General features: G+C 44.4%; 1 long non-coding RNA gene across 1 annotated transcript in view; it reads left to right on the plus strand.

The window, feature by feature from the left end:
- The first annotated feature begins 313 nt into the window (after positions 1 to 313).
- The window catches only part of LOC118987942 (uncharacterized), a 28,662-nt gene continuing 2,672 nt past the window's right edge, over positions 314 to 26,303 (plus strand). Inside the window, exon 1 of the long non-coding RNA XR_005066686.1 lies at positions 314 to 417. This is a non-coding gene — a long non-coding RNA (uncharacterized LOC118987942). The remainder of the gene's footprint in view (positions 418 to 26,303) is intronic.

Raw genomic sequence — 26,303 nt, forward strand, 5'->3', positions numbered from 1 at the left:
ACCTGAGCAGCGCGGCACGCCTTCTTTGATTTCACCTAATGGGGACGCGGACCTCTGGCTTCCCTCGTAGAACCCCGCGTTTGAAGTGTCTCTGTTTTCTTCATTCAGAAGAACAGATCAGCATCTCTCATGCAGGCCTGGCTCCGTGCCCATCTCACTTTTGCAATGAGTTTAGCAACATCTGCTTTGCCCATTAAAGTGATTTTTTCTCTTCCTGGCCCTGAGCCTGTGTGCTTGCTGCAATTGATTACCAGCAATTTCCTTCCCAAACCAACGGGTTCAGTGAACTCTAAATTGAATTGTTGCTCGCTGGTCTCCCTTTGCACCAATGTGCACAGCTTACATGCAACATGGTCAAGCCACTCAGTTCCTGAATCTAGAGGCTGGTGGTTCTGGTTAAACACCGGGGAGGACCTGGTGAGTGATATTTCCCATTTTTGCACGCAGCAGCCTAGGGCTGTGGTCATCACTGGGTTTCTCAATTTCAAGCCTAAGGTGAGAGGGGGAGCGAAGTCACCTTGCTTACAGCAAGGCTGTTCCAACGCTGCAGATCAGATCACTCTCCTTTCTTTTAGTCCCATTGAGGCACAGATCGCTTCAGATTAGCTAAGAGACATCTGAGGAAAATGAGTTTTTGCTATAGAAGCAGCAGTAAAAACCTCAGGATGAGATGCATCACTGTACCCTTTTGAAGGAGGTGGGTCTCCCCACGTGGCTCAGGCAGCTTTTCCTGGTATAAAGCAGAGCCCCCAAGGAAGTGGAGCCTGTGTACTGGCCTGCGTGCTTTAAGATGTATCTGAATGTTACCTTCCTCAGAGTGGGCCCTGAATCCTGCAGCCTCATCACTTCCTGCACACTTTGGTCAGCACACCTGTCATATTTTACTGCATTTGTCTGCTTACATAGAGGCCTCTTGCAGGGGTCCTCCACCAGTCTGTGAGCTCCTCAGTGCCGGGGCCCCATTTCTCAGTTGCCCCCATATTCCCAATACCTAGCAGAGGGAGCAACAAAGAGCAGGCCCTCAATAAAAGATTTTAAATTAGTACTTTGCTCTGAGATGTTCCTGAAATGTCTCTCTTCCCCCCCAGCTGTGGCAGCTTTACAGAAGGACAGGGAGGACTAGTTGGTTATTTAGAGAAGTGGAAATCAGGCGTCGTCTCCACCACATAGTCCTAAAAAAAAAAAAAAAATCTGAAGAACCCACGACTAACCAGACTGCTGCTGTTTCTTGGAGCACTTAATTTAAAGTGAGGTGTTTAAAACAGAGGTAACAAATGGCTAGATCTAGAAAGAGTGACAGTTACTTGAAGTCATTTGAGTCATTGCACTTCTTGTCTCTTTGAGAAGAGCTCCCTCATTTGCACCACAATGCTGACAGAAAACCCACCTGCATCAGAGCAAGCACTTCGGGCGAGGACCGCCGCGAACAGCGCTGCTAATGTCCTATTCTTGCTGACCTTTTCCACAAACGTCCTTGGCATGGAGCTCGAGGCTCTTTGCTTTCGTTTCTGGAAGAGATCTCGTTTATATTATTACCAGAATGCAAAGTAGTATACAGAACAGAGCATTCTAAAAAGTATGGTGTGGCTTGAGGCCGTGGGACCCCTAGGTCTTAAACAAGTAGATTCTGAGCTGAACCTCCAAAGATTTAAGGGATTCCTAAGATTTTTAGCATTTAGGAGGGCCTTAGGTTTTCTTTCACCCCCTCACATTGGCAGGTGGCCCTGTAAATCTACTGAGGAAATGGGCTAGTAACCTTCAAGGGAAACTTCACTGGGCCTCATATAAAGATATGAAGTTAGGGAAAGGACATTGAACTTTTTTAAGCATTGGGAACCTAACAGAGGAAAGGCCAGAGAAGTGTGCCAATTGCCTGCTCTTCCTCTTCACAATCCGTGTATCGGATGCAGTTAAGCCTGGTACCTTTGCCTTCCCCAGCACACTTCTAGTCCCCTATAGCAGAGAGGGAGGGGCCTCAGCCCCCCATGCAGTTAGACACCAGGGGCTGTGCTTAGTTATGCTGTTTCGGTTCTGCTGCCAGTTACCCCAGTAGCTGGGATGTAGAACACGTCCTTCCCCTTTCCAGAGTTTCTGACTCAAGTCAAACAGGACTTTTCTAAAAGAAATGGATCCCTCTGACATCCAACTCATCCAGGCCACGCTTACTCCAGATTTCCAGATTGTGCAAATCATTAGGGCTACGGATGTGCTATAGTTTAGACAGAGCTAACAAAACCTCCTCCGTCAACAAATCACCGCCATTGCCACCTAAATGTCAGTTCGTTTAAATGAATGCTTATCACGGAGCTGGCACCGTGTAAGCACTTAACACAGTCACTTTCATGTTTCCTTACATAGCTTCATGAGATGGGCTTCATAATTCTGTTTAACCAAAGAGGGAACTGGAACTCTGAGAGTTAAAATTTTTTTAGGCAACAAGTGTTTGTTGAGAGTATTGGGCACTGTGCCAAGTGCTGGGGATAGAATGGTCAATGAAATGCACACAGTCTTCTTTAGGAACTTTACAGGTAGCTAAGTGTGGGATAACCAAGACTGGAGCTTCTATTGGCCATATTCTAAAGTTTGCCTTAAACTGTACATGCCATTCCTCATGGTCTAAGGCACCCCTTGGGGACCTGCCTGGAAACTCAGCCTGCTCAGCATGGACATTGGGCAGGTAAATCGTGAACTGAGTTTATCTTTCTAAAGTCACACCACCATGAAGTGTAAGCTCACTTGGGTAAGGACCACATCTGTCTCCTGCAGGGCATGCAGTTGTTCCCAAAGAAATCTGTGTTGGAGGGAAGAGTACCAGCACCAGCACTTTGGGTTTTGGACTTCTGCCTGAGAATGGTCCCCCAGGCTTACAGTGAAAGCACATTAAAACCCATGTGCTGTGACAGGCCACAGAGGAAGTCTTTGAGCCCTTTACGTGTAATGGGTTTAATTCTTCTTTTCTCTCGATTTTCACACGCCCTCACACTTCCTGCTCTTTCCTGGGCCTGGAAGCGGAAGTACTGAAATACCGAGACAAACCGTTCTTCTGGTTTTGAGAGGTTGGCCGAAATCAGGCAGGACAGGAAATCAGAAAGCCGGCTCGCTCTGGCCTCTTTCTGTCTAGGAGACAAGGGCTGGGTCTTCGGACCCCTTCGCCTTTGATCTGGTTGCGTTCAGCAAGATCAGCAAAGGAGCTGATCTGGGCTGCAACATCATTGTTCAATGACAGGTCCATTACTACTCTTTTCATTCCATTTTCTATCTGTAACTGAAAGGGTATGTCTTTAATGAGAGACCATGCTTATATTTATTTTCTGATTATAGATTTGTGTACCTACTGATATATTCATCCAACAAATATTTGTCGAGTACCGATTATATGCCCTCCATGAAGAGTCCTCCTAGAGCTTACATTCCAACGGAGGAAGCAAAGTAAGCACAATATGTATTAGGTTAGAAGGTGAAATTGCTATGGAGGAAACTAAAGCAGAAGAGAGGGATGAGAAGTGTTAGTGGTACTGCAGTTTTAACTAGGGCTGTCAGGGAAGGACTCAGCAAGAAGGTGATATTTGAGGGAAGATCTGAAAGGCTGAGGGAGAAAGCCAAGTGGATATGGGGGAGAAGGATTCTAGACAGAGAAAAGAGCAAGTGCAAATGTCCTGAGGTTGGAGGCTGCCTGGGCTGTGGCCCAGGAAGGGCAAAGCTGCCAGTGTTGCTGGAGCAGCGTCAGCAAGGGGAAGAGCAGAAGGGGATACTGTCAGAGAGGAAATGGGGCCTTGAGAACAAGGGAAGTCTTCTAGGTTGTTCTATGACTAAGAAAGGGAGCCTCTGGAAGCTTTTGAGCAGGGAAGGGACGTGGTCTGAAAAAGCAATGTTAAATTAGCTGTTCTACAGCAGCTCTGGGACTTCCTACTGCATGGACTATGGATGAGAAGAACCACAGGAGGGTGGGTTTGAGATTTCACTGAGCATCCCAACCCTCCACGATGAGGTATAGCCCCCACTTTAGTTGCGGTCAAGGGGACTCAGAGAGTTTGAGTGACTTTCTCAGGCCGTTAGCCATGCAACTAGTGCGTGGAGAAGGTAGGCAACATGGTTTTTGTGTGCTGCTGGCCCTGTGTTTTCTGGAGGCTGTAGAGGAAAATTTGCTTCCTTGCTCTTGCCAGCGTCCAGAGGCTGCCCACAGTTCTCAGTTTGTTACCAACTTCTTCCATCCCCCAAACCAGCAACATCATCGACTCTCCATGATCCTCTTCTACCCTCGTCTCTTCTCTGACCCCAGCTAGGGGAAAAAAAGAGTGGTTCTCCACTTTTAAGAATTGGGCCCATCCAGATGAACCAGGATAATCTTCTCTTTTCAGGTCTATAACTTTAATCACATCTGCCAAGTTTGTTTAAAAATATGTGTGGGTACATGTATGTATTTATATATATATATATTTACACAAATGCACAAGGTCTGTACAGAAGGTATCCAGCCATGTAATATGAAAATTAGAGACATTCATTAAAGAAGATACAAGAAACATTGTACATGGGACAATGACACCTCAGTCCCCTTCAAAGTAGGCACCTTGGGACCTCACACGGTTCTCCCAGTCGCCATCAGCTGCCCTGTCATATTTTCCTGAATCTCACTGATGGTCTGAAATCCCTTGTTTTGGGAAAAGCCAGAAGGCTCAGGCACCACATCGGGGCTGTAGGGGGGCTGAGTCACTTGGGAGATTTGATGTTTCACCAAAAAACTCTGCACAGGATGTGATGCATGAGTGGGCACATCACCATCATGATGCTGCCAATCACCGGTTGCTCATAACTGTGACCTTCTGAATAATTTGAATAGTTTCTGCAGAGGAATATTCAAGCTTAATGCAAAATTTGATGCAGATGTGTTGCTCTACTTGCTCGGTCATTTTGCATGCGATGACTACACAGTACTCATGCTCAATCAGTGGCGTCTCCCACCTCCACTGACTAGTACAATGAGGTTGTCTTTGTTCATACACACACATTCCAGGCCACTCTCCTTTGCTGCCAGGTTACATTGATGTCACGCAGACTATTCTTGTTATATTAATAGTGGCTGGACTTTTTCTGGACAGACCTTGCATGTGGTAAAGTTATAGGTGAAGGCAAACACTTATAAATAATGTAATATAAATATAAATGCCTTAGAGGTTCACATTAGCCTAGAGAGAAGAATGCGGTCAGGAGAAAAGGCCAGGGTAAGTTGAAAGAACAGAAGATCAAAAATGATAATCCTTATTTTATTTTTTAAAAAGATTTTATTTATTTATCTTTAGAGGGGAAGGGAAGGAGAGAAAGAGAGAAACATCAATGTGTGGTTGCCTCTCGTGGGTCCCCTGTTGGGAATTGGCCTGCAACCCAGGCATGTGCCCTGACTGGGAATCGAACTGCGATCCTTTGGTTCACAGGCCTGCACTCAATCCATTGAGCTACACCAGCCAGGGCTATAATCCTTATTTTAGAAGAGAAAATAGCTAGCTTCCTGTCTGTGTATTCACACAGGCAAATCTAAGCATAGCCACAAATCAAGATAAAATCTACCAAATGGCAATGGTTCATTATATGCAATATATAATATTTGTATTATATCATAAAATGCATTTGCTGTATTATGTGTCATTAATAAGAATAGTTATTATAGACATATATCAATCAAAGGAACAGGAGGGCTGTAGTTGCCGAGTTATCATTGAATCTTCGATCCATGTCTCCCACCTTTGGTTAATTCCCAGGTCCCAGAGATTCTGTCTGTAAAGTCATCATTTTCATCCCCCAAACCCATTCTTTCACTCCCCTGGCCTCTACTTCCAGACCATTCGTGGCCTAGTTTTCTCCACTGCAGCTCCCACCATGTTGTAAACTCCATTGCTCCAACACGATTTTCGCTACTTGAAGTAAAATATCCTTGATCTGCCCCTCAAGGCCGGTTACACTCTAACCCCACCTAACCACCTGCATGCATTTTGTATCTTAGCTAGATGGACAGAAGGAACATTCTGCTCACACTACCCCATCTCTGTACCATGGTTCAAGAGTTTCCCCTTTTCTGGAATGTCTCCCATCCCCCACTCCCTCCTTTTCTTGGGTCCTTGAAATTTTACCCATCTTTCCCAGGCTTATCTTAAGTGCCATCTCAAATCTCCATGAAGTCTTTCTTGACCTCGCCCAGCCAGCGTGACTTATCCTTCCTTTGAGCACCTTCTATGGGGACTTTGTACCTCCTCTTTGGAGCTTATCCTATTTTACAGTTATTTATATGCTGGTCTTTTCTTTCCTACTACATTATACTCTGCAGACCAGGGTCTAGTTTTGCTCTTCGTGACGTTCCCCACGACATCAACACTCACTCAACGGTGGCGAAGGTGTCGCCAGTGGTGATGCGGTCAGAGCAGCGCTGTTCACACCATAGCGGCTTAATCCATTATTGTTTGGGGGAATGAGGGGAGCGAATGCCCACTGAGGGGTACTGAGAATCCCTTCTATTTCTGTGGATCATGTGCATTTTTACTTTTACACTGATTATCTCAGTGATTTGGAAATGTCAGTTCTTTGAGGCTTCTTTTCCTAATCTCTATGCTCTTTCTTTATACCACCTCCAATATCATTGGACTTAATATTTTTTAAAAACTGACTCACTATTTCTACCTAGCCTTGTCTTAAGCCGTAAAATCCATGACAATACTGGGCATGATGTGATACTTACATATTCAATAATTACAAAACAATGAAAGGAAAACATCTTCACTACTTACTACTACAAGGACTGTATTTTGGAACATCCTACCTGAGACTCTGATGGGTGAAAGGACTTGAATGAGGTAGCTGAGCTGTTCTGTCTCTTTCCACTAGGCCACGTTGCCTCAAATACCAGACCTCGAAATGGTATAGAGCCCATGCCACTGCAGGCTCCATCAGGACAGGAGCCAAGCCTTTCTCATCACTGTATGGCAGGCACTCTACAAGTATTAGTGAAATCAGCGTAGAACAGAAACATGCAAGCACACGTGAACATACACAGACTTGCACACTCATGTTTGAATTTCAAGTTAGTGGCTGCAGGTGTTTTGGTTCACTCTAGACCTTACTCCTCCTGCTTTCCTCAGACTTGATGTAATGGGGTGATGTTAGTTTTTCATCACCCCAACCTTTGGCTTCACCTGGGAACCTTTGTTGCCCCTGCAGCTGCCCTGTTGGGGCCAGTGGGCCCCTGACTTGTTGCTTGGCCTGCCTCCTCCTTCGGGGCAGTTTGCTGGCTTCTCTGCCCACTCATATCTGCCGCACGCCTGGGAAGCACTTCCCAATATACGAGGCACGAGAGTTGCTTCGTAATTCTACCCATGTCTTTTGATACTCGCTATGGCCAGTCACGAGAGCATCTTTCTCCAAGAGTCTCTCAAGTGTCTTCGCAGAAGAAAACAGTTGCTCCGAAGTGAGACCACAGGCAGGAAATGGGGCCCTGGCCGCGTCACTCTGGAGCAACGGAGCAGCGCCAATTCCCTTCCTCCTCCTTTCTCACAGCCCCTGCCTCTCCTTCAAAAGGAAAAAGAACACTAAAATGATTTAATAACTTGGTTCACCATTCACTGTCACTTCACGTTAGATCTGGACGGGGACCAAAAGCTGATGCTTATAAGTTGGAGGTGGATTGTAACAGAACTTCTTCAGTGCATCACTCTGCCTCTGTCCTTCGCTAAAGAAGTGTGTTCTCCAGGAGTCTGACCGGTTGTGGGAGGGGTGGCCTGGGTCATGGGGTGAGAGCTGTCTGCGGCCCTTTCTGCTTTCCCTCCTGAAACACCGATGGAGAATGGAAATGGAGAGGGGAGGCAAAGTGGGAGGCCTCAGGCTCTAGCAGGAGCAACACTCACGGGCCTTGAGATTAGAAAGAGTGAAGTTCAGATTCCGGTTTTGCCCAAGTTAGCTCGTGGCGTCTTCAGCAATTTACTTAACCTTTCTGTGCTTCATTTTTCTCACTTGTAAGGAGGCAAATGATGTCTGTTCCTTGACAGTGCTCCCGACATGGACATGTTGGCGGTAAAACATCCCATCACAGTGTGGGGCACACAGTGGGCACTCAAAGTGTTGGCACCTTTCTGCTTTCTGCTGCCTCTGCATCACGTGCCACCACGTTATTCTGGCATCGTCAGCGTTTGTGATGTCTCCCAATATTAGGAGCTCCTGAAATTGAACAGACACATAGCAAGTAGCTTAAAGATCTTTATGAGACTGTGAATCCAAATGTGCTGCCTGATCGAGGTTAAACTCTGCCGTCCTGCTTACAAGGGGATTCGGAGCCTGGGTGGAACCCTCAAGGTCTTTGGTGTAACTTTCAGTTTAGAAACTCTGTAATGTGGTAGTTTGGGGTTTCACCGCATGGATAGGTAGTCATATAATTTATTTTGCAAACTAGGAAACATTTTTAGAGGGTTATTTTTACTTTTTAAATTAAAAAATTTGAATAATATTAAAAAATTTTCAGTTACAGTTGACATACAATATTATGTTACTTTTGGGTGTATAACATGGTGATAAGACATTTACCTCACAAAGTGATTACCTTCCTAAGTCTAGTACCAAACTAGGAAAATTTGAGAGTGAAAAAGAATACTATTAAAAGTTACAGCTGCATAGGAGGTACAAATTAGGACTCTTTGGGGCAAGTGAGGTATATTTTTATCCTAATCAGGGTCCACACGTTGGTCGCCGAGCCCTGTGTGCGTTGTAAGCCTCATGCCTACTTGGCTTCTTTGCATTTCGAATCACGTCAGTTCTTTCCCTCTTTGGCCAATGATTCTCATTATGTAGGCAAAGACCTTCTTCTGGAAGGAAGGTTAAAATACATGGCACTATGTACTTGTAAATAACCTGTCTGATACATAAAACGGGACAAATGAAAGCTGGAGGGTGAGCCAACACGGGGCCCAGATAATCCTTTGGCTCTCCCACCCCCACCCACTCCCTCTCCCAGCAAGCAGGCCCGCAGCCTCTGTGACAACCATATGTGGAGGGAAGTAAGAGGCTGGAGAAAGGCCAACCAGCTGTGACCCCCAGGAAACCCAGGCCAAGTTTGACATCTGTTCGCAGTCTCAGTGGCTGGCTCTGATGTTCCAGACTCATGAGGACAAAAACTGAAGGGAGACCTTTCATTCCTGCTGTTCTCAGTTACCAAGTGAGCCTCTTGTATGTTGCTAGAAGCCAGGATGTTGCAGCAGGCAGCTTCAACTTCACAGAGAACACTGGCCTAATAGCGGACAGGGGCCTTGAAGGCAGGCTCTGGAGCACTGACCATGAGCTTGAAGTTACTCTTAGAGATGTGGGAGGTAACAAGGAAGGAGCTCTGAGCTTCTTCTAACCAGCAGATCTGGGTTTTCTCCTCTGCTACAGAGGAACTCCCGTGTCCTCCTCACCTGCAAATTGAGGACAACCTACCTGTTGTGCCCAGCATCCAGGGTCATGGGAAAGACAAAGTGAGACAGTGGGCATGGGAATAGCCTACAAACTACCAATCTTTACATAAACGTCTGGTGGCATCCTAATTGGAGGTCCTGAATTCCAAGCCCCGAACTTACAGAAGAAAATCGGGGATCAGGGAGGTCAAGAGCCTGGCTCAGTGTGGACAAGGCCCTTTACAGAAAGGGATGTGTGATGGTATGTGTGTGATGGGGGAGGGCTTGGCTGAGAGGTAACATTGAAGAAAACTAGAAACCCAGGCAAAAGCGTTTCCAAGGAACTTCATTTAAGTCTGTGTTAGATGAGATGAGAAAAATGAGTCTGTGGTTATTTGCTCAGGCAGAAGGGTTGTTTGCATAGTCCTCATCTCATGAACATTGACTGGAGTTGATTTCATCTGACCCTTTGCATCTTGAGGCTCTGAGGCTTGAGCGGATTCAGTTAGGAATCCACCTATGTCATTCTCTTACGAAAAATACTCCTGGAGCCCATCTGCCCCGCCCCCAACACTAACACAGGTGAGGGGCTTTGGGCCAGGTTTGGAAAAGGTTATGAGGGCCAGTGAGGATCTATCTTAAGAAAGAGATGGTTGAGGCAGCCTAACAGAGGAATTAAGAGCACAGACTCTGGAGCCAGACTGCTTGGGGACGAATCTCAGTTTTCCTGCTCTACCAGCTGTGCCACCTCAGGCGAGTTACCTAACCTTTCTGTTCGTCAGTTTTCTCATCTGCGGAATAAGAACATGAACAGTACTCACACCCTAGGGTTGATATAAGGTAGAAGCAAATCAATATGTTTAAAATGCTTGGAAAGGTACCTGGCACACATTCAACTCTATTTACTTGTTTATTAAGTAAAAATAAAATACATAGTGTGTAAAAGATGGACATGGGTTAGAGGCAGTGGAGTATAGTAGAAAGATCCTGGGCTGGGGGTGCAGATTTGCATTTGAATCCTAATTCTACAACCTTTTCCCATCGACATTTATATTTTTCTAATTATAAAACATAGATGTGTTTAGGCAAGATAGAAAGTACAGAGAGCCAGCAGACAGGAGATGGGGACCAACCCTAACGCTGCCAAGTTGGGACATTCACCGCACAAGTATCGTTGGAAATGCTATTTGCACTGGGGTTTAGCGCCCGTCTGTTTGCACACTCCTCAAGGAGAGATCCAGGAACCATTCGAGGGCAAGGAACTGTGACTACCTAGTTGATAAGAAAATTTTTTTGACAACGATGAGGCCCTCAATATGTAATTCAGAGCCCTTAACCTACACACTTTTTACAGCTCTCTGTTCCTGACTTCTAGGAGCTCAGTTTTCCAGTGATACAGTGTGCTAAGCATTTAGATCGAAACCCATAAATTTCTTTTTCCAACTTCCCTGCTGTAATTACTTGGCCACCCACATCATTACTGCCAGTTGCCAAGTGTGGCTGGTGAGTGACAGGTAGATATTTGTGCCTGATGTGGGTCACACTTTTGCTTGGTCTGAGAGGTTTTGGTCAATGCGCCACAAGAAGGCCACAGATAGGTAGGTAGCAGAGTAGGAGTAATAGGAGAAATCTTCTGGGTGATGAATTGGCAGCCTGGGGAGAGTTGTAAATTAGACTGTCAGAAGGGAACTTTCTGGCAAACTCCGTGAACAAACATAAGGTGTGAGGTGGCCAGAACTCATAATAAGCTAACTTTCTCTCTCACTGGTGGTTTCCTCTTGTTGGTCTTTTGGTGAAGTGGTTAGACGTGTTAACTATCGCCCAAACAGAATCTGAACTGCTTTGGAGTTGGGGTTGCCGGGGCGGCCAGCAGTGGTGATGAGGGGCGGTGCAATGCGCAGACCCACAGTCGGAGAGCGTCCGTGGGCTCGGGCATCGACTGAGGGCGCAACCCAGTGATTTTCAGCCGGTGTGTGGTGGCAGACTGGTGTGCCGCAAGACTTTTTAAAGCATGCAGTACCTGACTATTTAGTCAGGGGCACTGAGCTCTTTGCCCTTATATTGTCAAATAAAAAAATGACAACAGCAAGTACAATAGTAGCCATCCGGTGTGAAGGAATCAAAATGATACCTATATTTTTGTCAGATTAGCCAAAAGTATAATATATTTTTGGTGTGCCTGAGAGGTTTGGTAATTAGCTTATGTGAGCTGTGAGATGGAGAAGGTTGAAAATCGCTGGCGTAACCGAATCTGTTCCTGGGCCCCATCCTGGAGCAGTGGCACACAGGCGGTTCCCTGTCGTTTTAGCGCCGTCAGTGGGATAGTTCGAACAACTCTCTGCTTTTGGCTTCAGAGGAGGGGAGGGCCCATAATATAAAAGCGTTACACTGATGTCATAGAAACTTTAGGAAGATTTTCTTTCTCCTCTCCCATTTAGTGGACAAAAAAAAAAAAAGCCTTGATATGCATGGTTAATCCACTTGTATCAGTTGACTTCCCTATCAGAACCACCTTCTTTAGTGAGTATAACAGCAATTCACACCCATGTCAAACCTCGAAACAGGCCCATTTTCCCCACTATATCCAGTGTCAACATGGCCAGCACCTACTTTAATTAGGGTGACTGAACATTCGGGTCTGCTCAGGGCAGTCATAGTTTATTACGCCCATTGTCCCAACCAATAAATTTTCATGGAACCCCATTTCATTCTCAAAAGTGTTCTAGTTAGAATAATCAATTATATGAATGAAATCAGAAAGGAGCCTTCCAACAGACAGGGCCACTTCCCTTTTCATACTGCTGCTTTGCTCAGGAAACGTTCTGATGCTTCTGTCTATAGACTTTTGGCTCTGGGGTCATGGTCTGACTTCTTACATTTTCCCATCAATCTTGGCCAGGGCCACTGCCTCTTCGAATATTGTTTTTCCAACTTTTTTCTGCAGCAGAATCTATTTTTTCATATGAAAAACTAGAGGCTCTGCTGTTTAAAAAAGGTAATGTGGAGCATGGCATTGTTGAACACAGATTTAAATCCACTGTCAGAGTATATGCTACCATCAATTTAAAGTGTTGCTGCTTTATTTATTTTTTTTTTATGTTTTTCATTGCTTTTCGACAGAGAAGAAGGAAGAGAAACATCGATGTGAGAGAGAAACATTGATTGGTTGCCTCCTGTGCACCCCTAGACCAGGGGTTGCTTGAGCCCAGACTGGGGATCCCAGGGTCCTGGGCCAGGAATCGGACCACAACCAAGGCTTGTGTCCTGACCGGAATCACACCTGCAACCCTTTGGTCATGTCACAGTGCTCCAACCAACTGAGCCATACCGGCCAGGGCGTAAGTAGGATACCACTTCACGGAACACGGGGCAAATACTCTTGTCCCTTAGTAAAGTTAGGTTAGTGACATAGTATTTATTTAAGCTTGGCATAGGTTAATTATAATTAGGTTCTTAAAAAATATTACCCAGTGTTCAGCCTCAATTTTTAGTTAGGCTACTCCCCTGGCCTTGATTCTTCAAACTCGTTTGCTGTCTTCGTTGTCCTTCCACAAAACATGGCCAAGGAACAGCTGAGCCCACCACTGTTGCCCTGTACCCTGGTCATGGTAATTCTCTGATCTCACCTTTCCCTTGGGGCCCTTCGGCTTAATTCTGGATTTATGGCTCCACCTCTGTAACCTTATCCTTTGTCCATGGTTGAAACGTTATTCCAGCAGGCTATTTCTTTTTCTCCTCTCAAATCTTGAGCAGACCCTACTGGGTCCTCTCTTCTGTCAAAGTCCCAGTTTATTTTAAAGTTCTTAGGTCTTTCAAAATGTCTTCATAGAACATCGGTGCATTAAAATCCTTCATTCACTGGATCTCGGGAGTCTCTTCCCATTTTATCAGCTCTGTTATTTTAGACATCCTAGCCAAATACAATCTCTCATCAGAAATAGCCACATCTGTACTGTTCCACGCCTATATTTCAACCACAGTTGACTGGCCTGCCTGACGACCTCCACCAGTTCTCAGTGATTCTGGGGATCGGGTTATTTTCCTTGGCTCAGGTCCAAATACGTTGAGGCTAGAATTCAATATTAACCTGGTCTCCCTAGGATGTCATTAAGAGGATTTAATTACTGAAACACTAAAGGATATTGTCATAATACAGTAATTTTATTCAAAATGGCCTCTTGCCCAACACCATGGTGATAGTCACATTTAAAGATTCTGGGGGTCTTGGGACAGGGGTGGGGCAGGGGGCCAAATCAGGAATAGATGTCTTTACTTATCTGTTTTTTGTTTATCCCCAAATATTTCTAATGAAGTGGGATTTCCAACAGCCAATTTGGAGTACTAGCAATTATTTCCAGGTGTACAGAAATATTCCAATGGAGGTTTTCTTTAATCAACTATTATTTGCTCGGTTTCCTCAGGACATTTGTGAAAAAAAGGATTAATTTGTACTTTGAAGATAGTATGCATTCATATATATTGCACATTGTATACGGGAAGTTGGCTTGAATTTTTAAAAAAGATAATTTTCATATGTTCAGTAAATTTGCATCATGTAATTCCTCAGACTGAAACTTACACACTCCTGTATGAAGAAAAAAATCAAGTAATTTCTTTTTTTTAAAGATTTTATTTATTTATTTTTTAGAGAGAGGGGAAGGGAAGGAGAAAGAGAGGGAGAGAAACATTAATGTGTGGTTGCCTCTCGAATGCCCCAAACTGGGGACCTGGCCTGCAACCCAGCCATGTGCCCTGACTGGAAATAGAACCGGTGACCCTTTGCTTCACAGGCCTGTGCTCAATACACTGAGCTACACCAGCCAGGGCAAGAATCAAATGATTTCAAATAACAAAAAACAGAGTTTTTCAACCCTAGCATTATTGACACTTCAGACCAGATTATTCTTTGTTGCTGGGGCCTGTTCTAGGCATTGCAGATTTAGCAGCAGCCCTGCCTCCTACCCATGGGTGCTAGTAACACATTCCCCGGACCCGGTTGTGACAACGAAAGATGTTTCCAGATGATGTGAAATGTCCCTTACAGAGCAAAATCTCCCCCGTCAAGAACCACTGCCTCTAAAAGATGAGGAAAGAACCCAGAGAAACAGCTGGAGATGGAACGGCTCACGGTGCTGCAGTGACTTCAGCTCCTGTCCCCATCCATCAGCAGCGATGAGGGCCAAGCGTTGGCTCACTGGCTGAATGGGGCAACATGGAGCTCTGAAGATTTCTTCCAACTGATCCAGGGCCTCTCCTAACTTTCTCTCTACAAATTTACTCCATATGGAAAGCAGGCAGAGTTTAAAATATTAAGTAGCTAGTATTATTTTTCTTGGGGGTAAAACTAATAATTGAGGAATGTGCTTATATCAGTTGGCTCTTGCTACTTAATGATTAAGTCCAGAGGTTGGTGGCTAAAAAAGATATTTATTATGGCTCATGCATTGAGTTGGCTGGGGTTCAACTGGACCTGATGGGGCAGCTCTGCTTCTCGTTGTGGGTCTGTGAGTCACCTGGGGCTACAGCAGCTGGCCAAGCTCTGCTCCACGTTTGTCTTCTCATCTTCCTGGGAACAGTGGGCTACTCAGGACATGCTCATCTCATGGTGATGCCAGAGGTTCAAGAAGATGAACAGAAACACACAGGGACTCTTATGGCCTAGGCTCTGAATGGGTACACCCTCACATCAGCTTCATTCTATAGACCACTTCAAATCTTGTGCCTGAATCCAAGGTCAATGGGAGGGGAGATAGACTCTGGGAAGAACACGGTAAAAGATATATGGATATAGGGAGGAGTGAAGAATTGGGGTCAATGATACAATCTATTACAGCTCATAGTTTTATAGTAGTGTTTTCCTGTCAGAATTCAGATTCTTTATTTTTCTGGACGCCTCTGTAATGACAGAACCATTGTAATGTAATCACAGGACCATTTCAAGAATGGAATCATGTAGTAGGGAAGAGTGAGCCAAACAAACTATTTAAAACTTTATTTTAACTCCCGTTAACTCAAACTCGCAGGAATTCAACAGCATTATAATTCTGGTAGAAAATGAGTAAAAACTGGATTTGCTTGAAATGGAGGCAGAGAGGAAAGATATTTTCAAAGACCTTTGTGAGATTAAGATGCAAAAACACTAATTTTTGAAGATTGGCAGATTGTAGATGTGTTGGCCAGAGGTAGGCTGAGTGAAAAATCTCTGGAATGTTTTAGCAACCTTTTAAATTTACTGCCAGGAAATGTGTGTTGCTTGCCTTCTCTGCACCATTTCAAAAGCTCTCTTGTACATCCAGCCCAGTCTAGCCCAGGTAGGGAGGTTTGGAAACAGTGACAAGTGAAAGGTTTTCTGCAGCTGTGCCTCAGCCCCAGCCTGACCAAACACAGTTAATATGTAACCCAAATCTGACCACTTCTTTTATGTTTACATTTGGTTTCAGTATTATTTTTAACTGGTGAAAGAGCAGTTCAAAGTCATCTTTTTTTTCCCCCTTGGCACTTACCCATAATCTCTCAAGGCTCAGTAGCGGAATGGCAGTAAGTCACGTCAGGAAGAGATTTGCATCTGGTGGATTTAAATACCACTGGCCTTATTACACAAGTGAATGCACCGAGGATGGATGAGTCAGTCTGCACAAGGACAGGACATTATATCAGAAATACTATTTAATTGTTTCCGCTGACACCCTAGATTCAGAGGATGATCTTCATGCTTGGCATAGTTCATCAGAAAAGGGTGTGTACCACACACCTACAAGAAGGGTCGAAATCAAACAAAAGCAAACAAACACAAAACGCTGACAAGTGCTGGAGAGGAAACAGAGCACTGGGAGCTTTCAAATGTTGCTGTTGAGAATGACAAATGGCTTGGCCACTTTGGAAAACATAATTTTGCAGCTTCTTATTAAGTCAGGCCTGTGCTTTCCATCGGATCCAGGCATCCCTCCCACAGATTGTTACCCACGAAAGATTAAACCTATTTTCATACTAAAACCTCTATGTAAATGTTTGTAGTCATTTCATTCACCACCGTAAGATAGTCTTTATCTGGTGAGTGGCTACACAAATTATGGTTCATCCTACAGTGGAGAGTTACTCAGCAATAAAAGAAGCACGCTGCTGATATATGTAATAGCATTGTGTTAAGTGAAAGAGGCCAGACTCAAAAGACTACAAACTGTATGATCCCAAGTATGTGACCTTCTGAAAAAGGAAACCTGTAGGAATACGGAACAGTTGCGTGGTTGCTAGGGGTAGGGGTGGGCTGTCCACAAAGGGGCGGGTGGGAACTTTTGAGGGTGATGGGCTTGTTCCAGTCTTGATATTGCAGGGGTTACACGACTGTGTATATACCTCAAAGCTCACAGCATCATGTGCAAAAAAGGTGAACTTATACCCCAACAAGCCCAACTTTTAATAAGGTATGTGGTTTATTGTCTCTCAGAATCCCCCAGTTTTATATCTGTCAATGTACCACACATATTGGGCTAGTGACCCAACTCATAACTGCTTCTTTGGAAATGGCTCCCTGCCCCCAGTCCCTGCTGAGTGGGGATTTAGATTATGCTTTTTCCAGGTGATTCACACCCTGACCCCACTTGAGAGGACCGTGGGTGGATATCTACCCTGAATTAAAACAGTACCACGCTGTCTTTGAGGCTTTGCTCAAAAAGAAATGGAAACCACAGTCCAGAGGGTGTAGATTTTGGCTTGCAGATATGTTTTGTTTGGCCCGCACAATGTTTAAAGAAATTGAATTAATGGCCAACATTAAAAAATGGGAGATTTCACATAAAAATCCAGATTTCCGGCTTCTCTTTAAGAAATGGGAGGATTCGGTAAAATGGACCCAAATTCCCGCCCGGAGACAATGGCTGGAGCAAAGAGCCCCTGACCCTGTCCCACACCAGCGTGCCCTCTGCGTCTGCACAGCTCCGCCGCTCCTGGGGAGGCGAGAGCTCCGTGTGCTTATGCAACCATGTTCAGGGAAACATGAGCTATTTCTTGTACCTTCCTGTTCTATCAAAAGACCACGTTTAATGAGAAATGAGAAGGAGCATATTACTTTGCGAAAGTAACGATTTTTCTAGTTGCTTGTCATAAGCAAACCAAATGTGTCTCTACTGAAGAAGGACAAATTAAGATTCCTTTCTGAAAGAAATATGGCTTTCTATACCCACCCATGTTACCTGCCTGGTTGCTGTAGGCATTTGAGTCACTCTCCCAAATGGTTGCATAAAGTTAAAGATAAATGGGCACCAGGAGACCTATATCTTTGGGCAAGCTGGTGTCACTGGGGAGGAGAACTGAGAGCCTTACAAAGATTCAAGTCTGCAGAAATTGTTTAAAGAGAGAGAGACTGGGAAGGGGACAGAGGGCAAGTGAGTTTCCTACAATCTCTTACAGTAAGAAAGTTGGGGCCCTGGCTGGTGTAGCTCAGTGGACTGAGCCCAGGCCAGCGAACCAAAGGATCAAGATTCAATTCCCAGTCAGGGCACATGCCTGGGTTGCAGGCCAGGTCCCAGCAGGGGATGCATGAGAGGCAACCATACATTGATATTTCTCTCCTCTCCTTCCCTTCCTCTCTAAAGATAAATAAATAAAATCTTAAAAAAAAAAAGAAAGTTGGGGTTAACCCAAGCCTTACAACTGATGCTTCTTAAACTCTGATGTGCACAGAAATCCTGGGGGAGTTTGCGAAAATGACCATTTTGATTCAGTAGGTCTGAGTGAGGCCTGAGATTCTGCATTTCTAACAAGACACCAGATGATGTCCATGCTGCTAATGAGCAAACCGTATTTTGAGCTGCAAGGCACCAAACCATACCATCTACAAGGAAACAGTAATATTTACCAGCTTAGACTTTGTTTTTTAACCATCTGCTCTCCATTGAAGTATTGGTAACATCAGTGGGGTGGGTTTTTTTTTTTTTTGCCACTTACCAAACAATTTCACTCCTCTAGAACAAGGGGTTATTTAAAAGGTAGTGAAGGCTGGCACTCTGGGAAGCAAGAATAATTCTGTGATTAACTGGCTGGCATTTCAGAGAAGCAACCTGGCTGAGCAGCCCTGCTAAGTGACCATGCATCTGCCCTTCTTAGTCTTTGATGGCTCTGCTCTGTAGCTTTAGGCAAATCACCAGGTCTCTGCCTCCTCACCATTCACAAGGAGGTGAGATTTTGGCCTTGCAGGCTATTGTGAAAGATGTAATTAGCATTTGTGAAAGCTTGCAAGATCAATGGAGGAAAGGTGCTTCAGAAGAACAAAGTAATTTATAATCGCCATCTTCATTTCATTACCGGTTTAGCTGACAGGCAGAGCAACTCTGTCCAAAGAAGCCTCTCCACAACGTATGTACACTTCCCTCATGGTGAGGCACATCCCAGCTGCAGAAGAAGAGAAGTTGTATTTCTTTTTCACTCTTGATATTCCTGGGGAGTCTACCATTTCAAGTTTCAATGTAATAACTTTTCGTGTAAACAAGGAAGATTCTGCTTTCGATTGTCCCCCTCTTCCAAGTATGTTCCAAGAATGGGACATGGTGATGTCTGTTTAACTCTTACAGACTCTAGTTTGAAAGGAATAGAGAAAACATCCAAAAGAAGTATAATGTGTGCCACACATTCAATGAAAACATTTCCAACAACCACATTGAGAAGAGAAAAAAACCCTGATAACATGAATTTTAATAATACATTTTATTTAAACTAATATTCTAAAACTTTTTTCAATATGCAAGTAATGTAACAATTATTAATGAGAGAATTTGCCTTTTGGGGGGCACTGTCTTTGAAATTTGGTATAAGTCACACTTCAAATGGGATGCTAAATTTTCATGGAGAAGTACTTAATCCATGTTTAGACTTCCTAAATATACCGTTGAAAACATAGTTTTGCCTACACAAGTTGTTCCAAACCTATTTACATTTTTTCCTAATAATTGAATTGAGCATCAGTTTTAAAAATTTAATGTCAATTATAGAATGAAAATAACACTTAAAAATCAGCTTCTCGGCCAAACTGGCCACACTTTGAGGGCCACCTGGGGCTAATCACTGTACTGCATTGCACAGGGCAGTGGTAGCCCCTTGGGGGAGGGCGGAAGTCCCAGGCCCACTGGCCCCTGGCCGTGGATGTGTGTCCTTTGCTGATGGAGTTGCCTAAGAACACACAGATCCCGTGAACATTGTGAGAAGGCCTCCTTCCACCAGTACCCATTATTTGCCCTCTCCTTTTCCGAGTTTGCTGTTTATGGCTCATCAGTCTCTCAGAATGACCCACAGTCCCCAGAGGGACTGGGCAGAGATCCAAACTGGGGGCCGCCAAACAACAACAGCATCTATCCACCCATTACTCCACTTACCCATTCAACAAATGTTTATGGATCGAGTTTCTATGCCCAACCCTGCTAAGCTCCAGGGACTGCTTCAGGCATGAGAAAGGACAACAGGGTTGCAGCCCTCATGAAACTTAATGTCTAAAAGTGGTGGACGTGAAATGGAATCACACCAATCATGAGTTAACAACAACATGATATCTACGGATAAAAGCAGAGGTCTCTCTATGAAATTAGAAAACCTAATCCAGTTTGCAGGTTCAGTAAATCTTCCTTAAGAAGATGACATTTCTGGTGGGACCTGAAGGGGTTAGGCAATGGAGAGCTGGGAGAAGGGCCTATTTATGGCAGAAGCGATAGTGTGCTCAAAAAATTGGCAGAGGTCAGGGTAGCTGGAGTGCGGGGGGACCGGGAGGATGGAGAGATGAGGAAGCCCCCTGACCTGGAGGGCTTGGAAGGTCTTGAGAAGGAACTTAGTCTTTGTGCTAAGAAAAACTGGGTGGTCACTGAAGGGGTGTAAGACGGACTCATCACATCCAGGTCCCCTTTTGGGTTTTACGAGGGCCAGGTGGCTGCAGATCTTCCTTGGCATTGTCATTTTAAATTCAACCCCAGCTGAAAATGACTGTGGAAGCAAAATTACACCTTTATTTGATTGTTCTGTTCACTGGCAATGGGCCCCAGAACTCTCTGAGAAAGAAATAGCCCATGAACATAGTGAGGAGAAAGGCAGTATAATAGCTCTGAAGGAATGAAATAAAACAAAATGAAACAAACAAACTCAAAACAAACAAAACTCTGGGTTTTGCAAGTCAAATTTAAATCAAGTCTTCAAGGGCTAAGACTCATTATTATTATTTAATCAACAGGGGTACTAATTATGATGAGCACTACTACTATTTATTAAGGAATTATTGTTTGCCAGTAGTATGTAAATAAATAGAAACATACATAAATAGATGTACATATAATATATTATAAACATATATACAAATATATACATATATAAATATGTGTAGTAGTTCTTAACCACAAAAAACACTGCCTGGCCCTGGCTTGCATAGCTCAGTGGATTGAGCACGGGCCTGCGAACCAAAGGATCACGGTTCAATTCCCAGTCAGGGCACATGCCTGGGTTGCAGGCCAGTTTCTGGCAGGGGACGCACTAGAGGCAACCACACATTGATATTTCTCTCCCTCTCCTTCCCTTCCCCTCTAAAGATAAATAAATAAAATCTTTAAAAAAAACCCCTGCCTGCAATATACATACTATTGTTCCCATTTAATTTGCTATATACACAATGGGAGTTTCACAAAGTGTAAGCGACTTGTCCAGAGTAAGTTGTTAGTAAGGTGGAAGCAGGATTAGAGCGCAGGCCTGTCTGACTTCAAATCTCTGACGTGTCCACCTCATCACGCTCTCTCTGGTCAGTAGAGGCCAGGGCAGTCTGACTTGAGCATTTGAAAAACAATATGCAGGGGCTTAGATACAAGCAACACTGCTCCCTTCTGTGACCAGCTGGGGATTAGTAGTTGGTTTTTGGTTATTTGATACTTTCTGAGGTTTTGGATAGACTCACCCTTAAAATGTTCTTAGCAACATGTCTGTTCCAAATGTCATGTGCATAGTTCTGTTTTTTCTCCTCCCCTCTAACTGTTTGGCCTTTTCTTTTTCCCTCTGGCTACTCCACAGGTCAGTCTGCTTTTGTTGAGTTGAGCTGGGCTCCCTTTCTGTGGTATGTGTGAGAGCTTGGCCATCTCTGTGCTGGGGCCCAGCCTCCCTTGTCTGCCACTGTGGTTTGTGGGAGCAGCGTCTCCTGACACAGGGTAGATACGTACTCTAGGCTCTAAGGCAGAACCAACAGAGCTGATAGAGGGGACGAAGAACTGGCCCCCAGCACAAGGACCTGCCTTGTGCAATGGCCCCCTGCCAGTGATGCAGAAAGCTTGGGCTTTTCAATCCCTTAATCTTGTAACATTGTTCTCAAAAGGGAGGAGGTGTCCACCATATCCCCACAAAAGGCAACTAGCTCAATCCAACAGTTAAAGATGGCGGCCAACAGGCTTGTTCCAATCTCATTCATTGCGCAGCATGTGACTGAGCACCTAATATGGGCCGGAAATGGAACCAGGTGCTGGGAGACAGCAATAAATTAGACCGATTAAAAATAGACAAACCGGCAAACAGGAGAGTAGATTTTAAATGTTCTCACCCTCAAAAAGAAATGGGAATCATGACGGAGGTGTTAGGTAATGCTCTGGGGGAATCATTTTACAATATCTAAGTGTATTAAATCAATGCGCTGTACACCTTAAACTTACACAATGTTCCATGTCACTTATATCTCAACGAAGCTGGGTAAACCCCCAAACAAGAAGGCAAATGAACCAACAGACAATAAACAAAATAAGATGGAAGGTACGAAGTGTGTTTGATGGTGGCGAAAAACAAACCAGGAAAATGAGATGGGAGTGTTTAGGGCAGACAGGAAAGGCCTGGTCAGAATACCTTTTAAGAAGAGGCCTGAAGGAAGTGAGGAGGGAAATGCTAGAGAAATCTGGGGAGAGAGCATTTCAGGCAGAGAAAACAGTAAGTGCAAAGATCCTGAGGCAGGAGGTTGTCTACAGTGTTCAAGGAAGAGCAAAGAGGCCAGTGTGGCTGGGGCTATGTGTAGTAGGGGATGGGGTAAGAGAGATAACTGGAGGTTGTATTATGACATTTGAGTGGCATGAAAAACCGCTGAAGTTTCTTAGCAGAGGAAAAACATTGGTTTTCAGGACTGAGAGTGTGGAGAACAGGCTGTGCAAGCCCAAGGACAAAAGTGGGAGGAATGGTCAGGAGGCCACAGGTGAGTGATGATGAAGCGCACACAGCTGAGCAGTGGGGGCGGTGAGAAGTGGTTGGGTTCTACATGTATTTTGAAAGTCAAATGGATTTGCTGGTGGCTTTGTCCAATGATAAATACGTTATTTGAAGTGATCTTTTTCTCCCTGCTTAAAAGTGATTCTAGCCACTTTCAAGCGTAGATGGGATGCTACCTAGGTCATTTATCACCCTTGGTTAGATATTTTTTACATATATTTTAGATAATGTTTTAACTTTACAAATTATACAAGAAAACCATTATTCTCCTCTTCTTATAAAAATCATATAGCGCAAATTGAACACTCCAATTACTGATCTATAATTCTCCTTTTCCAAGAGATAATCCCTTTTCTTGCATTTACATATGTAGAGATTTATAGTTTTTCTTTTATAAAAATGAGATTATATTGTTCATTTGTTTTCTACCTAAAATACTTTGAACATCTTTCCATAGTAGCACTGAGAGGTCCATTTCATTATTTTCGATAGGTTACTTAGAGAGTCCTTAGAAATGTATCCGACGTGATTCCCTCCTCTCTCCTGGCCACTGTCTAAATGACAAGATCCAAGACAGGCATCCGTTACATGCCCCAGGGTGAGTCTCTACTTCCACAAAACGTCGACAAGATGACATTTCAAGGTTGAGAGAGTGAACCCAGCATGCATGGCCAATCTGTTTGAAATGTCTTCCTGGCCCTCGGTGCGGATCGGAGTTGCCTTGAGTCATTCCAGGTTGAAAGCGCTTTTGCTGTGGAAAAGTCTTGGGTCCTTCTGTGGCCCTGGTTTCTCAGCATCTCAGTCCCTAGCATTCATGGCTAGAGAAAGTTAAAGAGCCCGGGGGTGGGGCGGGGACGGGCAGCCGGTTAACCTGGTCTTGTGTGGTGAGCAGAGTTCCCAAAACAAAATGAAAGCACCCGACTCGGATGTTTCGTTCTTCCTTCTGGTCCATTCCATTGATTTGAGTCCCAGTTTCCTTTCCATGGCTATTGGTTTCCTGGACATCTCTCTTCATTTCAATTAGTTTAGCCTTCATATGTTCCTCTAATTTGTGGCTATAATCAACCAGTTCTGTGAGCATCCTGATAAATAGTGTCTTGAATTGTGCTTCTGAGAGGCTGGCAATTTCTCGGTCGCTTAGAGTTATTGGCTCCGACCAGAAAGGAATGAAGAAATGAGAATTCAAAACAATGAGGAGAGGCTTAGGAACCTCCAGGACATCTTTAAGCGTTCCAACAACCGGATTATAGGGGTACCAGAAGGGGGAAAGAATCAGCCATGAGTGGAAAATGTATTTGAACAAATAATAAAGGAGAACTTCCCCAGTCTGGCAAAGGAAATAGACTTCCAGGAAATCCAGGAAGCTCAGAGAGTCCCAAAGAAGTTGGACCCAAGAAGGAACACACCAAGGCACATCATAATTACATTAGCCAAGACTAAAATGAAGGAGAGAATCCTAGAAGCATCAAGGGATAAGGGGACAGTCACCTACAAAGGAGTACCCATCAGACTGTCAGCGGATTTCTCAAAAGAGACCTTCCAGGCAAGAAGGGGCTGGAAAGAAGTATTCCAAGTCATGAAATCCAAAGACCTACAGCCAAGATTGCTTTATCATCCAGCAAAACTTTCATTTAGAATGGAAGGACAGATAAAGTGCTTCTCAGATAAGGTCAAGTTCAAGGAGTTCATCATCACCAAGCCCTTATTATATGAAATGCTAAAGGGACTTATCTAAGAAAAAGAAAATGAAAAATATTAACAGTGAAAGGACAGCAAACACACAGTTATTAACAACCACACCTAAAACAAAAGGAAACCAAGAGGACAGCTAGATCAGGAACAGAACCATAGAAATGAAGAACACATGGAGGGTTAACAACGGGGGAGTGGGAGGAGGAGAAGGGGGGAGAAGATACAGAAAATAAGTAGCATAGATGGTAGGTAAAAAATAGGGGGAGGGCAAGAATAGTAGGGGAAATATAGAATCTAAAGAACTTGAGACACGTCATCGTAAGCTAAAGGGGGGAATGGTGGAGGAGGGCGTGTGCAGGGTGGAGGAGAATGAAGGGGGGGAATAGAACAACTGTAATGGTATAATCAATAAAATATAAAAAAAAAAGAAAAAAAGAAAGCGCCCGACTCAACAAGAACAAATGCTGTTAATGGCTAACAAGAATTCTCTGGGTCTGTATGCTTTCCCCCCAAATTAGTACAGTGTTGCCCCTTGTTATTTATTGTAATTGCATAGGTCATGCATGAACAGTGTAGGGAAATTAGGGAAAACAGGAAAAGATTCAATAATAATCAGGAAGCTCCCACCTAAAAACACTGTTTTGCTGTTTCTAAGAGGATCAGAAATTGGATTTTCTGTGACCTATCTTGCTTACATAGTCGCCGCCATCGTGTGTACAAACCACTAACTTCGCTTGGTTCCTCTGCTCGTGTGCAGCAACAGGTCCTGAGTAGGTGGGAGGGAGCACAAACACACCCTGTTGGGATACCAGTCCCTGCAGTCTGCTTTCCCGTGCTCAGACCTGTCCATACAGGAAGCAGTGGTTCAGTGTTAGACAGAGTCAAACTGATGGACCAGGGGTTCCAGGGGAGGGGGACAATGCTCCAAACTCAGCAGTTGCCCTTCACTCTGCTCTTTTGGCCCTCCATAGAGGCAACTAGAACACAATCACACTTTCCTCTGGTGTTTGTTCACCTGTTTTAAATGAACGGACCTAGTCCCTCAGTCTCCACTGCCTGCACCAATAAAAGGCAGCAGAGAATGGACATGGAGGAAGGGTCTTCCCAGCTGGGTGAGCACCTCCAGGACAGGAGACAGGAGAGTAGGAGAGGCTGGGCCACAAGGCACCCCGGGGCTCAGTGTCTCCCAGCCCTGCTGGGTTGGGTGTTTGACACCATGTGCCACCCTCCTGAGTCTGACACAATGGCTGGGAAGGCGGCCTGGGGCAAAGGGAGAAGCATTCACACAGGTGGTGCCAACGGGATGCAAGAGCCATCGTTCTAGCTGCTGAGTGGAATTCTGTCCTTTGGTCTTTTAACCTCAGTGCAAATTACTGGGCTTATTATTGCTTTTTGATGTGGAGAAAGACTTTTGTTTCTATTATTATGATGAGCAATATTTATTAAACATAGGAATAGTACTATAGGATGGGGTTTTTGATATTAGGTAGAGTCCTTGCCCTCAAAATATCCTCATCATCCACTGGTAGGGACAGAATGTGAGAGATAAATAGTACTGTCAGGCAGCAAGCAGTGAATGCTGCTTGAATAGAATAGAAAAGAAATGTTAACGGTGGTCAGATGAAGAAGCCACCACTGTGTGCTACAGTGGACAAGAACTACAAGTTCCATGAAAGAGGCAGGCTTGGGTTTGAGACTTGAAGGGAGTCCAGGGTTTAGAGAAAACGGAGATGGGAGTTGGGAGGGAGTGCAGGCAGAGAAAGTGGATCATGGAAAGGCTCTGGGTGGAGGGGAGATGGGCAAGAAGGAGTGCTAGAAAATATGCAAAGGAAGAATCAAAAAGCAGGCATGCGTGGGGGAAAGGGGGCGAAACGCAAGAGACATTTCAAGGTTGCGAAGAGACATTACTGGAGAAATAATGTCATTGACGGAAGTGGGGATTTCTGGAAGGACAATTAGTTTGGGGGGAAATGATGACTTTGAGACGTGCTAAACTGAAGGATG

Source organism: Sturnira hondurensis, unplaced genomic scaffold (assembly GCF_014824575.4).
Source record: "Sturnira hondurensis isolate 20B ecotype Veracruz unplaced genomic scaffold, ASM1482457v3 Scaffold0005563, whole genome shotgun sequence".
NCBI classification, from domain to species: Eukaryota; Metazoa; Chordata; class Mammalia; order Chiroptera; family Phyllostomidae; genus Sturnira; species Sturnira hondurensis.